At 48.7% G+C, this 13,739-nt stretch overlaps 1 protein-coding gene across 3 annotated transcripts in view; it reads left to right on the plus strand.

The window, feature by feature from the left end:
* The window catches only part of NFATC2 (nuclear factor of activated T cells 2), a gene marked incomplete at its 5' end in the record, with an annotated part of 157,827 nt that overhangs the window by 17,577 nt on the left and 126,511 nt on the right, over positions 1 to 13,739 (plus strand). The window lies entirely within an intron of this gene.

The raw sequence follows: 13,739 nt of genomic DNA on the forward strand, positions 1-13,739 counted from the left end.
AGAAGTTGGTGTCGGCACTTAGGGAACTTGGGGCAAGTCGGGGGCTCATTTTATGGAGACTGAACGTGTGGCAGGTGTTTGTTAGCTCGTGTAGCACCCCTCCGACCCTAGCAGGTAGGCACTGTTGTCACCCTCATTTTACAGAGGAGGATGCAAAGGCACAGACAGGTGAAGGAATTTCCCCAAGAAAGCAGGGCTGGTAAACGGCAGAGCTGAAATACGAACCTGGCTGTCCCGCTCCAGAGCCTGTTTTCTGTGCCTCGTTCCCTCTCTTGATGAGAGACACATGTAAAGCAGTTTGTCAGGGGCCTGGTACCATGCAAGACTGGAATTTAAAACATTTACCAACAGAGTGATCTTGGAAAAGTCATCTAACCTCTCTGGACCTCTGTTTGCTCAGCTGTCACGTGACTGAAATGATAGTGCTCACCTCATGGTGGTGTTTGCCTTGAATGGCTTAACCCACTTAAATCAGTTAACACAGAGTGTGATTTCTTACTAGCTTTTTACTAAAGCCTTGATTTTGTTAATAGAGGTGTTCAGTAATGTGAGTCATTATTCATTTACTCATCCATCTAACTATTGAGCACCTATGGTGTTAGATCCTGGGGATATAATAGGAAATGAGACTCAGTCCCTGCCCTCAATGAGTTAGAGCCTCTAATTGTTTTCTCTCGTCTAATTGCATTGACTAGTACCTCCAGTAGCATCTACCTGGTACTGGAAAGTAGACATCTTTGCTTTGTTCCTGACCCCAGCAGGAGTACCTTCAGTGTTGGCTTTGGAATCGAGACATATGTATTTAGTTAGGTTAAGGAAGTATTCATCCATTTCTATTTTCATGAGAGTTTTGATTAAGAATGGGAGTTGAGTTATGCCGTAGACGTTTTAGCATCTCTGGAAAAATATGATTTTATTCTTCTAAGATCACTTATATTAATAGATTTCCTAATATTGAAATATTCCTGGTATCAACCCCACTTGCTCACTGTGTATTATTTTCTTATGGTGATGGGGCCGGCATCTACTGGATAATATTTTGTTCAGGATTTCTTTTAGCGGTATGTATGAGTGATACTTGTCTGTAATGTCCATTCTGGTATGCTGTTAGGTTTAAATTTCTTTCCTTCTCTATGTTCAGGAACGGCATGTGTATTATTGGGACTATCCAGTTTCTACAGTTGCGATAGAATTCCTCTGTGATGCCATCTAGATCTGGTGCCTTTTATGGGCTGGTTCTGCGATAGCTTTCTTGATTGTGTCTATGGGAACTGGTCTGTTTACCTTTTCTATTTCTACTGGAGTCAATTTTGGTAAACTTTATCTTTCTAAGAAATTATTTCCCCTCTCTGGATTTTCAGATGTATTTGTCTAGAGGCATTCAAAGTAAACTCTTATTTTTTTTCTACTGAGGGAGAGAGCTAAGTATGTAGTAATATTGATAGAAAGAATGGGGACGGGACCATGGGAGTCCTGACCAGTGCTACTGAGCCCACCTTGGAGGGGAGAGGTGTGCTGGCTGTGATCAGACAGATCAGAAGTTTAATTTCTTCGTGTGTGCTTGTGAAGTCAATGCAGTCTTACTTCTCCCAACCTGTAATACACTGGGAGAGACGGGCTGGTCCTGGGAACACCCGGTCACCTCGCAGAGGTGCCAGATCTCCTCCGGGCTGCGTTGGGACTGACATGTCAGGAGCGCTTGCTTCTAGTCTACCTCAGTGGGTCTGGTGTGTCCCTCCTCCGATTCCTGGTAAGCCGATGCACGTGGCATTAACTTTGACCTTTCAGAAAGGAAAATGGACTCCTGGTCATTGCTTGTAAAGTTTACTCTGGTGATCCTTAAACTCTTCGGGTCACAGCCCTTTGAAAGGCTGATAAAAGCCATAGATCCCATACGCTGTAGGAGCACACTGCAGATGTGCACACCCTCCTGCACGGCTCCCCCCTCCACAAATCCCCACCCCAGCCAGCATCCCCTCTGCCCCCAGCGCACCTTTTATACCATTTCCAAGTACAGTCACAGGCCCTGCTGGAGCCCTAACGTCCCCTGCACTTCGACTCAGGGCCACCTGCTCCCAGCCCATTCACAGGGCACAATTTAAACCTCATTCTTTCAGCACTCGCTCACTGAATGCTGGTTTTGTGCCAGGCCCTGTAGGGGTACAGAGACGAATGAGATGCGGTCCTGCCCTTGCCTGGCCCCCAGGCCAATGTGGGCCACAGCCTGGTAAACAAATTGGGACAAATGAGGTGCTGGGATATAGTATCATGGGGTTTTTTTTTGGTGCTTACTATAAATAGAGCTCTACCCTAAGCAAGCAGTCCGCTAAACACATGTGACATTCAGAGACGTTGCCGTCTGTGTCGAGTTAAGGACAGGCCTTAATAAGCTTGCTTTGTACAAATAGTGTCTCCAGGTGCAGCTGGAAAGGTGAAATGAGGGCTGAACTGAGCCGCGGCCTCGTCAAGGGAGTCAAAAGGACTAGGGAGAAAGTTGCCTTAATCACGCTTTGCTATTGCACACATGCCATCCCAGCTTCCAAATTAAAGGCCTTCTGTTCTTAAGGTGGCCTTAGCTTTTGATCTGGAGTAGAGGTTCTTAGACTCTTAAAGCTGTGTTACTTGAGTTTGTTCCCAAGGCTTTTTAGTCCTGTACGGTGATGGGGTTGAATAAATTGGAAAAATGCAGCATTGGTGGCCAGTGGTCCTCAATCCTGGCTACACACTAGACTGTTCCAGCTGTACCCAGGACCGGTGAAGTCAGACTCCTTGGGGGTCAGTTAACTTTTGCTGAGAGTCATTGAGCGGTACATGGCAGGGCAGGCCTCGAACCCAGGCAGTGAGGATCCCAGTCTCTGCCCTCAGCACTACAGCTCAGCCAGTATCTCACTGACTCCAGCGTTCCTGGGTCCCCTGTACGCCAGCATGGGGTGCATTCATCTCGTATGTTTTGCTATTTATGTACTTATCAATTGTATGTTCACTGCTGTCCTAATGGGATTATACTCCTAAAACATGCAACAAAAATGAAAGTGGGAAAGGACAGCATATAAACGGGAGTTCTGCTGTTCCTGTATTTCTTTCTACATCCCAGTAGATTGTCATGCATGCCTCCTGGGGTACATGTTCCCCCCAACTCCAGGGGCCATTGGCTCAGCAAGTCAGAGCGCCAGATCTGAAATCTGGGAATCCTGGCTTGAAATTCTGACTTAGCTGTCTCCTACCTGCGTGACCTTGGCCAAGCAAAAGTACCTGGCATTAGCAAGCATGCAATAAATCGTTGCCCAATAAATGGATGAAAAGTTGCATAATTCCTTATTAGTGGTATGCCTCAGGGCAGGTGATTTTGATCCCCTGCGCTTGTGTTTTCTCATCTGTGAAATGGGGGTGGAGATGGCAGGTGCCCACGAGGCGGTGTGATTAAGTGCAGGCAGCGGGGCTGTGTGAGTGTCGGGTGGCCGTGGTGGTGGGCTTCGAGATGTCTTCTGGCTCGCCTGACTTCTTGAGAGCATTGGTTCCTTGGAGGAGAGAGTCTTTGCCTTGGCCTTTGATGAATCCCGAGTCTTAAGAGAAGATGCTCTTTGGCGAGGAGCCACTGGCTGTTGGGCTTCAGTTGGCATCACAGCAGGTTATCCAACTTACGTACGATCAGTTCTGACTCATTGGGCCCCTGCCTCAGCCCCAGAGCTTGGCCGGCTGCAAAAGCTTTCTCAGTTGACCTGACTCGCAGGCTGCAAGGTTCCCTGTGGCTGCCTCTGTGAGAGGCAGGGCCTCCCCAGGTGTCCTGCCCTGGCCCCCCAGGACCCCCTGAGCCAGGGCCAGGAAGAGGCAGCCTTGGAAAGTGCAGCGTGATTGATGCCTTGTGGCTTCCCCCCACGAAGGGACTTCCTCTTTCCTCTCTGCCCAGCACAGGAAATAGCCACAGGGCTCCACAGAGCTCCAGCCAAACTCGGCTTCCCTGGGCTAGTGCGAGGTTCGGTTTTTGCCGATTGTTCCCAAACTGAGCTCAGGGAAGAAGGCAAGACTCGGTCCTGAGGCTCTTCCTGGGATGCGTCAGGGGCTGTGAGCTTTCCTGCCTGGAGCAGAGCCCCACATAGGTTCCCCCAAAGCAAGAGGAACTGCCTTTGACTTTTTCCTGAACTTTTATTACGAACTTTTCCAAATATATGGAAAAGTAGAGACAGTGGTATAGTTAACTCCCATGTTCCCACGTGCCCAGCTTCAACAATTATCAACATAAGGCCAATCTTATGTCATCTCTGCCTCAGTGTATTCTCCGCATCTCCACCCCTGCTTACTTTAAATCACATTCCAGGTGGCATAATATTTTATTAATAAATAGTATGTAGCTCAAAAGTAAGGGCTCTTGAAAAAAAATCAAACACCATTATCAAACCTGAAAAGGAATAATACTTAACTTCAAATGTCCAGTGTTTAAATTTCCTGCTTGTCTCACAAGGATCTTTTTATGGTTCATTTGTTTGAACCGAGATCCTCACAGTGTAATTGGTTGACATGGCCATTTATGTCTCTTTTATTTTATAAAAATCGCCATCAGTCTGTTTTCTTGCCGTTTATCTGTGGAAGAAGCAGGGTCGTTTTTCCTGTGCTGTTCTCCACGTGGTGGATTTTGCCAGTGGCACCCCTGTGGTGTTTTTTTAACGTGTTCCTTTGTCCCTTGCATCTCCTACAGACTGGCATTTAGATCTAAAGTCCTATGCCTTGGACCTTTAGTGCTTTTTTTCCTCTGCAAGAGAAATATATCAAAGGTAGACGGGAAGCTACAGGAAGAGCAGAGAGATTGCTTTTCCCGAGTTGGCATTTGGGGACCCTCCATGCGTCCTAGTCTGAGGTTTGGGGAAAGAGCATTTTCTCACCTGGACCTGTTTTAGTTAATATGACATATTTCTAAAAGCCAGTCCTTCTGTGTGAATTTTAATTGAGCCACGCCTGAGTGAGCTGTCTGAAGTCAGAAAGTTGCCTGCAAAGCTCAGGGTTTATAAAGGTCCTTATCAAAACAAACCTGCTTGGGTGTGCTGAAAAAGGGTGCCCGTTAGACGAGGAGGTGGGGAACGCTTTAAGTCTGCAGTGCCTGCGAAAGTCATTGTAAAGACTTCAGAAAGGGGCTGTTTTTTACCTGTGTGATCCTAAGAAGGTGGGATGAGGGTCTGAAATCCGCAACAGGTGACATCACCTCCGTTGCCAAGGAGAAAGGAGGAATGTCATTAATGACCGGGCTTGGCAGGGGCCACGGATGAAGTGTGCCCGCCCTCGGGGAACACGGCACCAAAGTGAAAGCTCCTGGGGACGAGTGTAAATAAAACACCCATCTGTCGATCAGGTATTAATTTTAAGTCTCTGCCCCTGGCCCAGGGTTATGGGGCCCCACTGTCTTCAAGTGGAAGTTTCCACTTGGATTTCAAGGTGCCTGAAAGAAAGGTGGAAATCAGCTTCGCAGGCCGTGACAGGGGTTGTAGGACTCCATAAAGGGTACAGCTCTTTGAGGGGCTGGCGTAAAGGCGAGGGGGCCTTTGCTGAGCGAGTTAGAGGAAGGAAAGCAAGGAAGGTGGCCGTGCCCGTGTCGCCTTGTGCAGGGCTTTGACGGAGAGGCGGGGTAGCCACGCAAGCCCTGTTTCTGAGGAAGGATTATCTGAGGTCTACTTCTGGCTAATTCTTCTGCCCAGATCTTTCCTTTTCCTTTGGGCGAGGAAGTCGCTCTCTGTTGAGTACTGCGTGACAAATGCGGAGAGACTGTCTTTTCTTAGAGACAGATCTCCCTGAAGCACAAGTTCAATCTCACATGCCTGTCTTCTTGAAAAACGGAGGCGGTATGGCAAGGTGACCAGGCAAGTAAAGTCTGATGTCATCATTTGATGGACTGTTACACAGAGATGCAAAAGAAAGTGCAGATGCATACGACATGGTTAATCTCAGACATAAGGTTGAGGAAAACTGTGACATGTACATCTCGGACGGTTTTATTTATACAATGGTCAAAGCAGGCAAACCCAGGCTATAGCGAGAGAAGGCAGGCGAGCGGGTCCCCCTGAATGAGGGTTATTGGCTGGGGAGGGCCACCAGAGAACCCTCTGGCAGGATGGAAACATTCTGTATCTTGATTGGTTGGCTACACGGTGCGTACATTTGTAAAAAGGCACGAGGTGTGCTTCTAATATCTGTGCATTTGACTGCATTTAAATGATGTCTCAGTTTGAACCCCAGCTCTGCCCCTGACTGTTTTTGTGACTTTGGGTGAATCCTCGCGCCCCTGAGTCTCAGGGCCCCCCTCTGCAACACAGAGGAGTTGATGGTTCCGGCTTCTTCCCAGGGTGCTTGTAAACCCCAGAGAGAGAGGTAATACACGGGAAAGCTCGAGGCGCGGTGAACGACTAAAAATAGGAAGGTCTTTGAACTTCTTAAAAGCGCGAGGGCCCCATGGAATGACTTGCAACCGGTTCTTTCTATCCTAATTTGAGGACAGAGGTGAGGTCCCATGTCTGCCAGATGCCTGGGCCCTGCTGCCCCCATCCAAAAGCTGACCTTGAGGCACATGGGTTGCAGATTCCATACATTTCTCTGGTTCTCTCCAAAAGGAATACGTGTCAGCCTGCGGGTGCGTGTGTTTTTGCAAACAGCCATGCCAGTAGCCAGTCTGTAAGGCTCGGTGCTTGCAAATTGTCCCGGGTCCTGGATCCTGTGTTCCAGGCGCCTGGCCTCATGGCAGGCTGCCTGGGAGGCAGGACCGAGCCCTCCTTTCTGCCCTGTCTGGAGAAGGCAGACAGCTGCCTTAGCTGGGGCAAGGTCAGCAAAGAGCATAGCGTTCAAGGTGGCTTTTTCTAGTGGTTCCACACTGACGAGACAGGATGGTAAACTGCCTTTCTTCCCTTTCTGGCATTTCTGGACCTGACTTATCTGGATGGAATTTCTCACCTCTCATGCCCTGCTTCTGGACACGTCATCTCTGAATGATGGGTGTAACAACCTGATTCTCCGTCATTATTAATACACATGATTCATTGATTGGGAATCCAATTACTGTTCGGCATTTGTGCATGGTGGGGACAGTAGGGGCATGGGGGGCCCTTTGGAAAGTTTGCTAAGTGCTGAATTTATTACTTGAAGCGCAATCTGTAATTTTTCAAAGAAGGTCTTTCCTGTAGGTGGTGCAAGCTGCCGGATGAAAAATCCATCCACCTTTTGCTCCTCTTGGCGTTTCCTGCAGCCCCCAACACAAAGGAGGTTATGAGAGTAGTGGGATGGAGGGAGGCAGGATTCCTTCCCTCCATCTTCCCCCCTGTCCTCTGGCTGCACATGTACAGTGCCAGGTTGTGGCATCCTAATGCTGCCATGGCAACAGACTGTGATGTCTCAAACCCAGGGCCCGGAACTCACACCACCTTGGGGTGTCAGCTCATTGAGAGGTGGGTCTATCACCTCAGACAGGGATGGACTGCAGCTCTGGGGCCCTGCTGCCAGCCTGAGGGGCGTCTGGCCTCCAGGCCATGCCCTGGCTTCTCTCTTCCGAGTCGTTCAAGCCTGAGAGCACCGGTTCGTGCGGTCCCTTCCCCCTTCCCCCTTCCCCAAAGGACAGATGCCTCATGTAGGTTCCTTAGCTGGGTTTCTATTTTGGTCATTCTATTCTGCTTCCTGAAAATCCCACCCGCCTGTCGTTCTAGGCGGAGAAGATGTTCTCTTGCTGTTCCTTTTTTCAAAAGCGATCTGTTGGCTGGTGAGTTGGTGCTGGCGGCTGTCTCAGACTTGGCCGTGTGTCCTTAGGGGTGAGCAACAGGCCCGCCAGAGGCTCCCAGAGGGCAGGCACTGGCAGAGAGCTCCTTGTGGCCTGAGTGGGATTTTTAAATAATCGTTGACTCAATCCTGGGGCAAATGGAGGGATTGTGAATATTCCAGAAGAAAGGAATCCGTGTCTTTAGTTGTCTAGGGCAGCCTACCTCATGATGGGGCTCCAGAGCAGTTCCTATTCAGGGGACACCTCATTTCTATGTGTTGGAATTAAGGTATCGCCATCCAGGAAATATCCCCTTTCATGTGTTACGCGGGTGGAGGAGCTGGGTGGGCTGCCTGAGACTGAATCTGGCTCTGCCGCTTAGAAGCTGTGTGACCTTGGGCAAATTAATCACCCTCTCTGAGCCTCACGTTCCCCATTTATAAAATGAGGAAACTCTATCACCTGCTTCGTAGGCCTTTTGTAAGACAAACATGAGTATATGCTAAGTGCATACATAGTGGTTCTTGGTATAAAGTATAGGGTAGAGATGTGTTAGTGAGAATCATTTTTGTTACTGCAACTAGCTCACTGTGTCACTAACATTTTAGTAAGATTTAGTTGATACCCCAGGTACCCCAGAAGAGGGAGTACAAAGCATGGAGTGGAGGGGGTGTCAGGCATTCTTTACCTACTCCACATATTTTCTGAAGGCTAGCAGAAAAAGAGAATTCCCAAAGTTCTGACCAATCCATTTTATTTTTATAAAAATTTCTTCCCTTTTTCTTTTTTAATGCTTTGGAAGGCACTTGGGGGCCAGTGTGTGTCACACTTTCAAGTTGTAAAATAAGGCAATGAAAGCAGAGCAAGGGGAGAATTTTCACTTAGAAGATCGTTCGTTCCGTAATGATAATACGAGTACACTGGAAGGCCCCATTTACTGAGTGTTTATTTTGTGTGTTTTGGGCTTCATGTGGATAAGGTGAAACGTCAGGTGGGTATTGTCACCAGCCTCAGCAACTGTGTTATACACGGGGACTCAGAGGTCCCCCAGGTCACACAGCTGGACGGGGGGTGGGGGAGAGGGGTGACGCCGTGGAGCTGGGCGCCCCTAGCACTGTATATGGACCGAGACCCGGACCTCCGTTCAGACGCCTTACTAGGGCAGGGCTGGACTGGCCTCCCCAGCAATCTTGTCTTGCGGTTTTGGGAAGTGGCCAGAGATCTCCCCAAATATTCATGGGGCCTAGATGTTGGGGTGAGCCCCTGGGGACTTGACGGAAGGAAGGGCGAGGATAATTCGACCTTCAGATGTCTCTGCAGAAATGATTTACCTGCCGGGGCTGACGGGGAGCGGAGGTCTCATTTCTGAATCAGTTCAGGTTTGACTCGTGGATGGATGCTCCCAGCATTCTTTTGGGCCCTGGCTGTGTGCCGCGCCCGGAACTGTAGGGCCTAGAGCAGTGGTTCCCAGCTGCGGGTGATTCTGCCTCGCAGGAGGAATTCGGCAACGCGTGGAGATGCTTCTGGTTGTTCCAGCTGAGAGAGGGGAGGGGGTGCTACTGGCATCTAGTGGGTAGAGGCCGGGGCTGCTTCTAAACATCCTACAGCCTCACAGTGAAGAAGTCTGTAGCCCCCAGTGTCAGTAGTTCTGAGGTTGAGAACCCCTGGTGTCAGGTCTGCTGGGTTCAAGCTGTGAGACCTCGGGCGAGTTAATTCACCTCTTTGTGCCTCAGTTAGCCCATCTGTAAAAGGGGAGTAAACAGCGCCCATGTCCTAGGTTGTGAGAATTAAATAATTTACTGCATGTAATGTGTTTACAACAGAGCCTGGCAGATAAATTCTCAGCACATGTTAGCTGCTGCTGCTGTTGTTATTATTATGATTATCGGCCTTTATCTGCCTTCAAAAAGCTCACTGTCTAGTAGGGAGACAGACGAGTGAATCTATACTTGATAGACTTCACTACACGACTCCTCAGGTTCTGGCAACACTACGGAGTCTGTAGTGTCTGATCCAGCCTAGGGAGGGCTTTTAGGAAGAGGTGGCCCAAGTGAAATCTTGATGGACAAATAGTGGCTTTCTAGGTAAAGTGAGGACAGGAGGTATGGAAGGGTGTTCTGGGCATGGGGAACAGCATGTGCAAAAGCATGGAGGCACAGAGGACTGAGAGCAGCAACCTCTGAATCCCTCATCTCTGCCTCCACCTTCTGCCTCTTTCGGAATCCTGATGCCTCGAGTGTGGGCTGGGTACCTCGCACGGCAAGTGGGACGGTTTCACGGGCCGCCCCAATGAGTACATTGCATACGCGGGTCATCCCCTTGGCAGGGCACCTTCTCTTGAGTCAGGAGTGAGGCCTCCGTCAGGTGCTACTGTGTCTTTAACGCCTTTCTTTCTGATACTTGCTGTTTCCTCCCCCAATTCCAACTTTAAAAAAGGCAGACTTTCTGGGGTCGTGGAAATGTCCTGCGTCATGATTGTGGTAGTGACAAGGGTGTAGAACATCTGGCAAAAACTCACTGAACTCTGCCCTCAAAATCTGTACGTATAAATGATAACCTCATTTAAATAAAGAGCATCAAGGAGGAAAAAAAGTGGGCCTCAGGCTCAGAGCCTTTGGCTAGCAACAGCGTCTCGCTTGAATTTAGTAACTTTTATTTTGATTGTAGTTTTACCCTACCTTCTATTTATGGAAGTGACACTGATTTTCCATTTGTGGTATGGGTGTAAAGTTTCCGTAAAAAAAAAAAGAAAGTAATAGGCGAACGAATTTAAATTGAAATATTAAGTGAATAATATTCACTGGTGTGCATGAATACAGCAAAGATCATGCAAGTGGTAAGAAGAGCAAGCTTTCTGGAAACCCTTCTGAGAGAATGTGGTGCTTCTGAGATGAGACGAGCTTGGCCCAGTTCTGTGCGGGCAGAGCGAGGGAGCTCTCTGCAAGGGTGGCGGTTGTTTACGGAGAAATAGTGGAGAATCCTAGCTACTTAAAGAAATATTTTAATCATGAGCCTTTTGTCTGTGAGAATTACTGTCAAATACCCAGGGGAATGAGAATTAAATGATTATAAATTACCTCCATATTACTTGCTTGTGGGTAAACTTTCAAAATCTTGGGGAGAGAAAAGAAAAAGAAACTCCGCTGCTTGGATTAATTAAAACCAATGTAAATGCTTTAAATGCTTCTGCTCAGCAAACTGGCCTTTCTCTTTTTCATTGCTGCCCCGGAGCGTGAGTGATGTGTGTTTTTATGGCAAAAAGTTTCTGTGACTTTCACATCAGCCCCGAGGGGGTGTTTCTGATAAGATGTAATGCAGTTTTTCTGATAAGGCCGGAATTCTTGCTAAGAGGCTTTCTGTGTTTTGTTTTGCTCGTTCGCAGGGCAATGGATTATCAGAATGTTGTCGGACACGGATTTGACCTGGATCTCTTCCTAGATTAAAAATCTGTGCTCTGTTACCTGCCAGGAAGGCTGTGTGTGTGTGTGTGTGGGGGGGGGGGGGGTGTGCGCGCGCGCGTGCAGGCACAAGTACAAGTTTATATTGAACTGCAGCTTTACAAGAACTCTAGACCCTACAGACTCTAGTTAGAAAAATGAAAGGACGTCAGAGCCAGAAGCAGCCAAGGAGACCGATCTGGTTTAACGCCGTCCGGTTACAAATGAGGAGGCTGAGACCTAGAGTGGGTGGGGGACTTTTCCAAGGTCACACAACTAGTTAGTGGCAGAGTAGGACTAGAACGCAATTTCCTGCTTCCTAAACCAGGTGTCATTGCTATATATCATGTTATGTCACCCCCCCTTTAAAATAAATAAAATAAAAACATGTGCCTTTTGGAAATTATCTTTCTATTCTCAGTGTAGTACAGAAGTCAGAGTCTCCTTTCTGCCTCTGCCCCTAATCACTTAGCTCTTCTCCCTGGAGGAAATCACTGTTACCTGTAACTTCCAGGGAAAGCCTGTGTACCCATAAGCATTGTGTGTGTGTGTGTGTGTGTGTGTGTGTGTACACACTCACCCTCTGTTTCTATCCTGTGCATACTGTGTGCATCTTCAACAGTATCTTGTGGTCATTCTATATCAATGTAAAAAGAACCTTTTCAACCCTTTTTGTAACTGTATTGTATCTCACTATGTGAATGACAGAATTTAACCCATCCCCAGCTGATGGACCGTAGGTTGCTTCCAGTCTTTGGGGATTATAAACAGGGCTGGACTGACTAAACTTATGCATACCTGATTTTGCACATGTGCTGGATAAATTTCTAAAAGTGACATTGCTTGATTCCAAGTATACGTGCGTTTGGAATTTAGATAGATATTACCAAATCACCCTCTCTTAAGGTTACGTCTTTCTACCGTTTGTTTTGGATGTTAGCATCCTTGAGGAGTAGTTTAAATATGTCATGCTTTGTTCAGCAGACCGACAAATATTTTTGGAGGGCCTGCTTTGTGGCAGGTCCTGTCCAGTCGTTAGGAATACAGTGGGGGTGGGGTGGGGTGGTGAGAGAGTCCTCATGGAATTGACTGATTGTGGAGGTGGGGCTGGGAGTTGGGGGAGAGGCAGATGATAAGTTAACTACAGAATTACTGAATTAGAATTGTGAGAAGTGCAGTGGAGCAGAGCAGGGAAGTGTGAGTGGGGTCTGATCTCGTCAAAGTCAGAAGGACTTCTGAGAGCATACTTTAGCCAAGCTTCAGGGAAGGAGCGGTTTTAGTTACGAAGAGGGCTGGGTGGGGGAGGAGTTGTTGAGCAGAGGGACCAGCAAGTGCAAAGGTCCTGAGGCAGAAAGGAGCTTGGCATTTTCTGAGAATGACAGCCAGTTTGGCTGGAGTCCGGGGAGAGAGGAGAGGGGAGAGGGGAGAGAGAGGCAAGGCTAGAGGGGCAGGCAGAGGCTCGACCGGGCTGACCTAGTTGAGGTTGTTTATCTTGATCCTAGGAGCTGTGGAAAGCCATTTCTGAGCTCTCACCTGGGGTGGGGCACCACCTGAACCCTATGAGATCAGCTCAGCTGAACCACTCCAGGATGGCCCAGAAAGGGCACCAAGGAAGTGGAGGATCACCTGTGTGCACCAACCAGCTCTTCTGTTACAGGGCAGAAGCCAGCCACAGGCTATGTGCAAACAAATAGGGGCGGCTTTGTTCCAATAAAACTTTACTTCCACACGCAACCTGTGGGCCAGCTTTGGTCCAGGGGCTGCAGTTTGCCTGCCTCTGATCTAGCAGCGTGCGATTCTCTAAACAGATAATATCTGATGTGATGTGAGCTGCTAACAGGTGTCAGTGGAGAAAAGATGGCAGGGAAATGGGGTGGAGAATGACACAGCGGTGGGGATGGGCCGAAGGAGCTGCTGACTGAGCAGGCATGTGAAGGAATTAAGGGAAGCAGCCAGGTGAAGATCTTGGGGGGAGACTTTCTAGGGAGAGGGAGCTCCACAGCAGGAGCTGCTTGAAGAATCGTGAGGATGTCAGCAGGGCTGGTGCCGAGTCAGCTTGGGGAAAAGTGGGGCGGGTGGGAGTAGTGAGACAGGCCAGGGCTAGGGGACGAGTGTGTTAAGGACTGTCCTGGGGACATCTAGGGAAGCCTTTAAAGTGGGTTTCACTTTACAATGGACATTTCCATAGACGGCTGCGTGGAGAACAGACCATAGAGGGTGAGTGTAGAAACGGGGAGACCAGGGAGGAGGTGACGGCAACAGTCCAAGTGGAAGAGGGTGGCGGGAGGTGGTGACACATGAGTTTAGTTTACATTTTAATAGAGCGGTCAGGCTTTGCTGATGGATTGGATGTAAGGTCACGAGAGAAGAGTCGAGGCTGACCCAAGTAACGACAGAGAGGGTGGAGGGGCCTCTGTTGAGCTGGGGAGCTTGCAGGAGGGGCGGGGTGTGGGATGGTGGGAGCAAATAGCTAGTTGCCTCTCTAATCTCACTCTCCAGCCACGGGTTCTTTCGAGATGGCAGCAGAAGCCTGAGCTAGGTGGCCACGATTAAAGAACAAAATTGGATCATTCTGT

The sequence above is a fragment of the Stenella coeruleoalba genome (genome assembly GCF_951394435.1).
Source record: "Stenella coeruleoalba genome assembly, chromosome: 15".
Classification (NCBI taxonomy): Eukaryota; Metazoa; Chordata; class Mammalia; order Artiodactyla; family Delphinidae; genus Stenella; species Stenella coeruleoalba.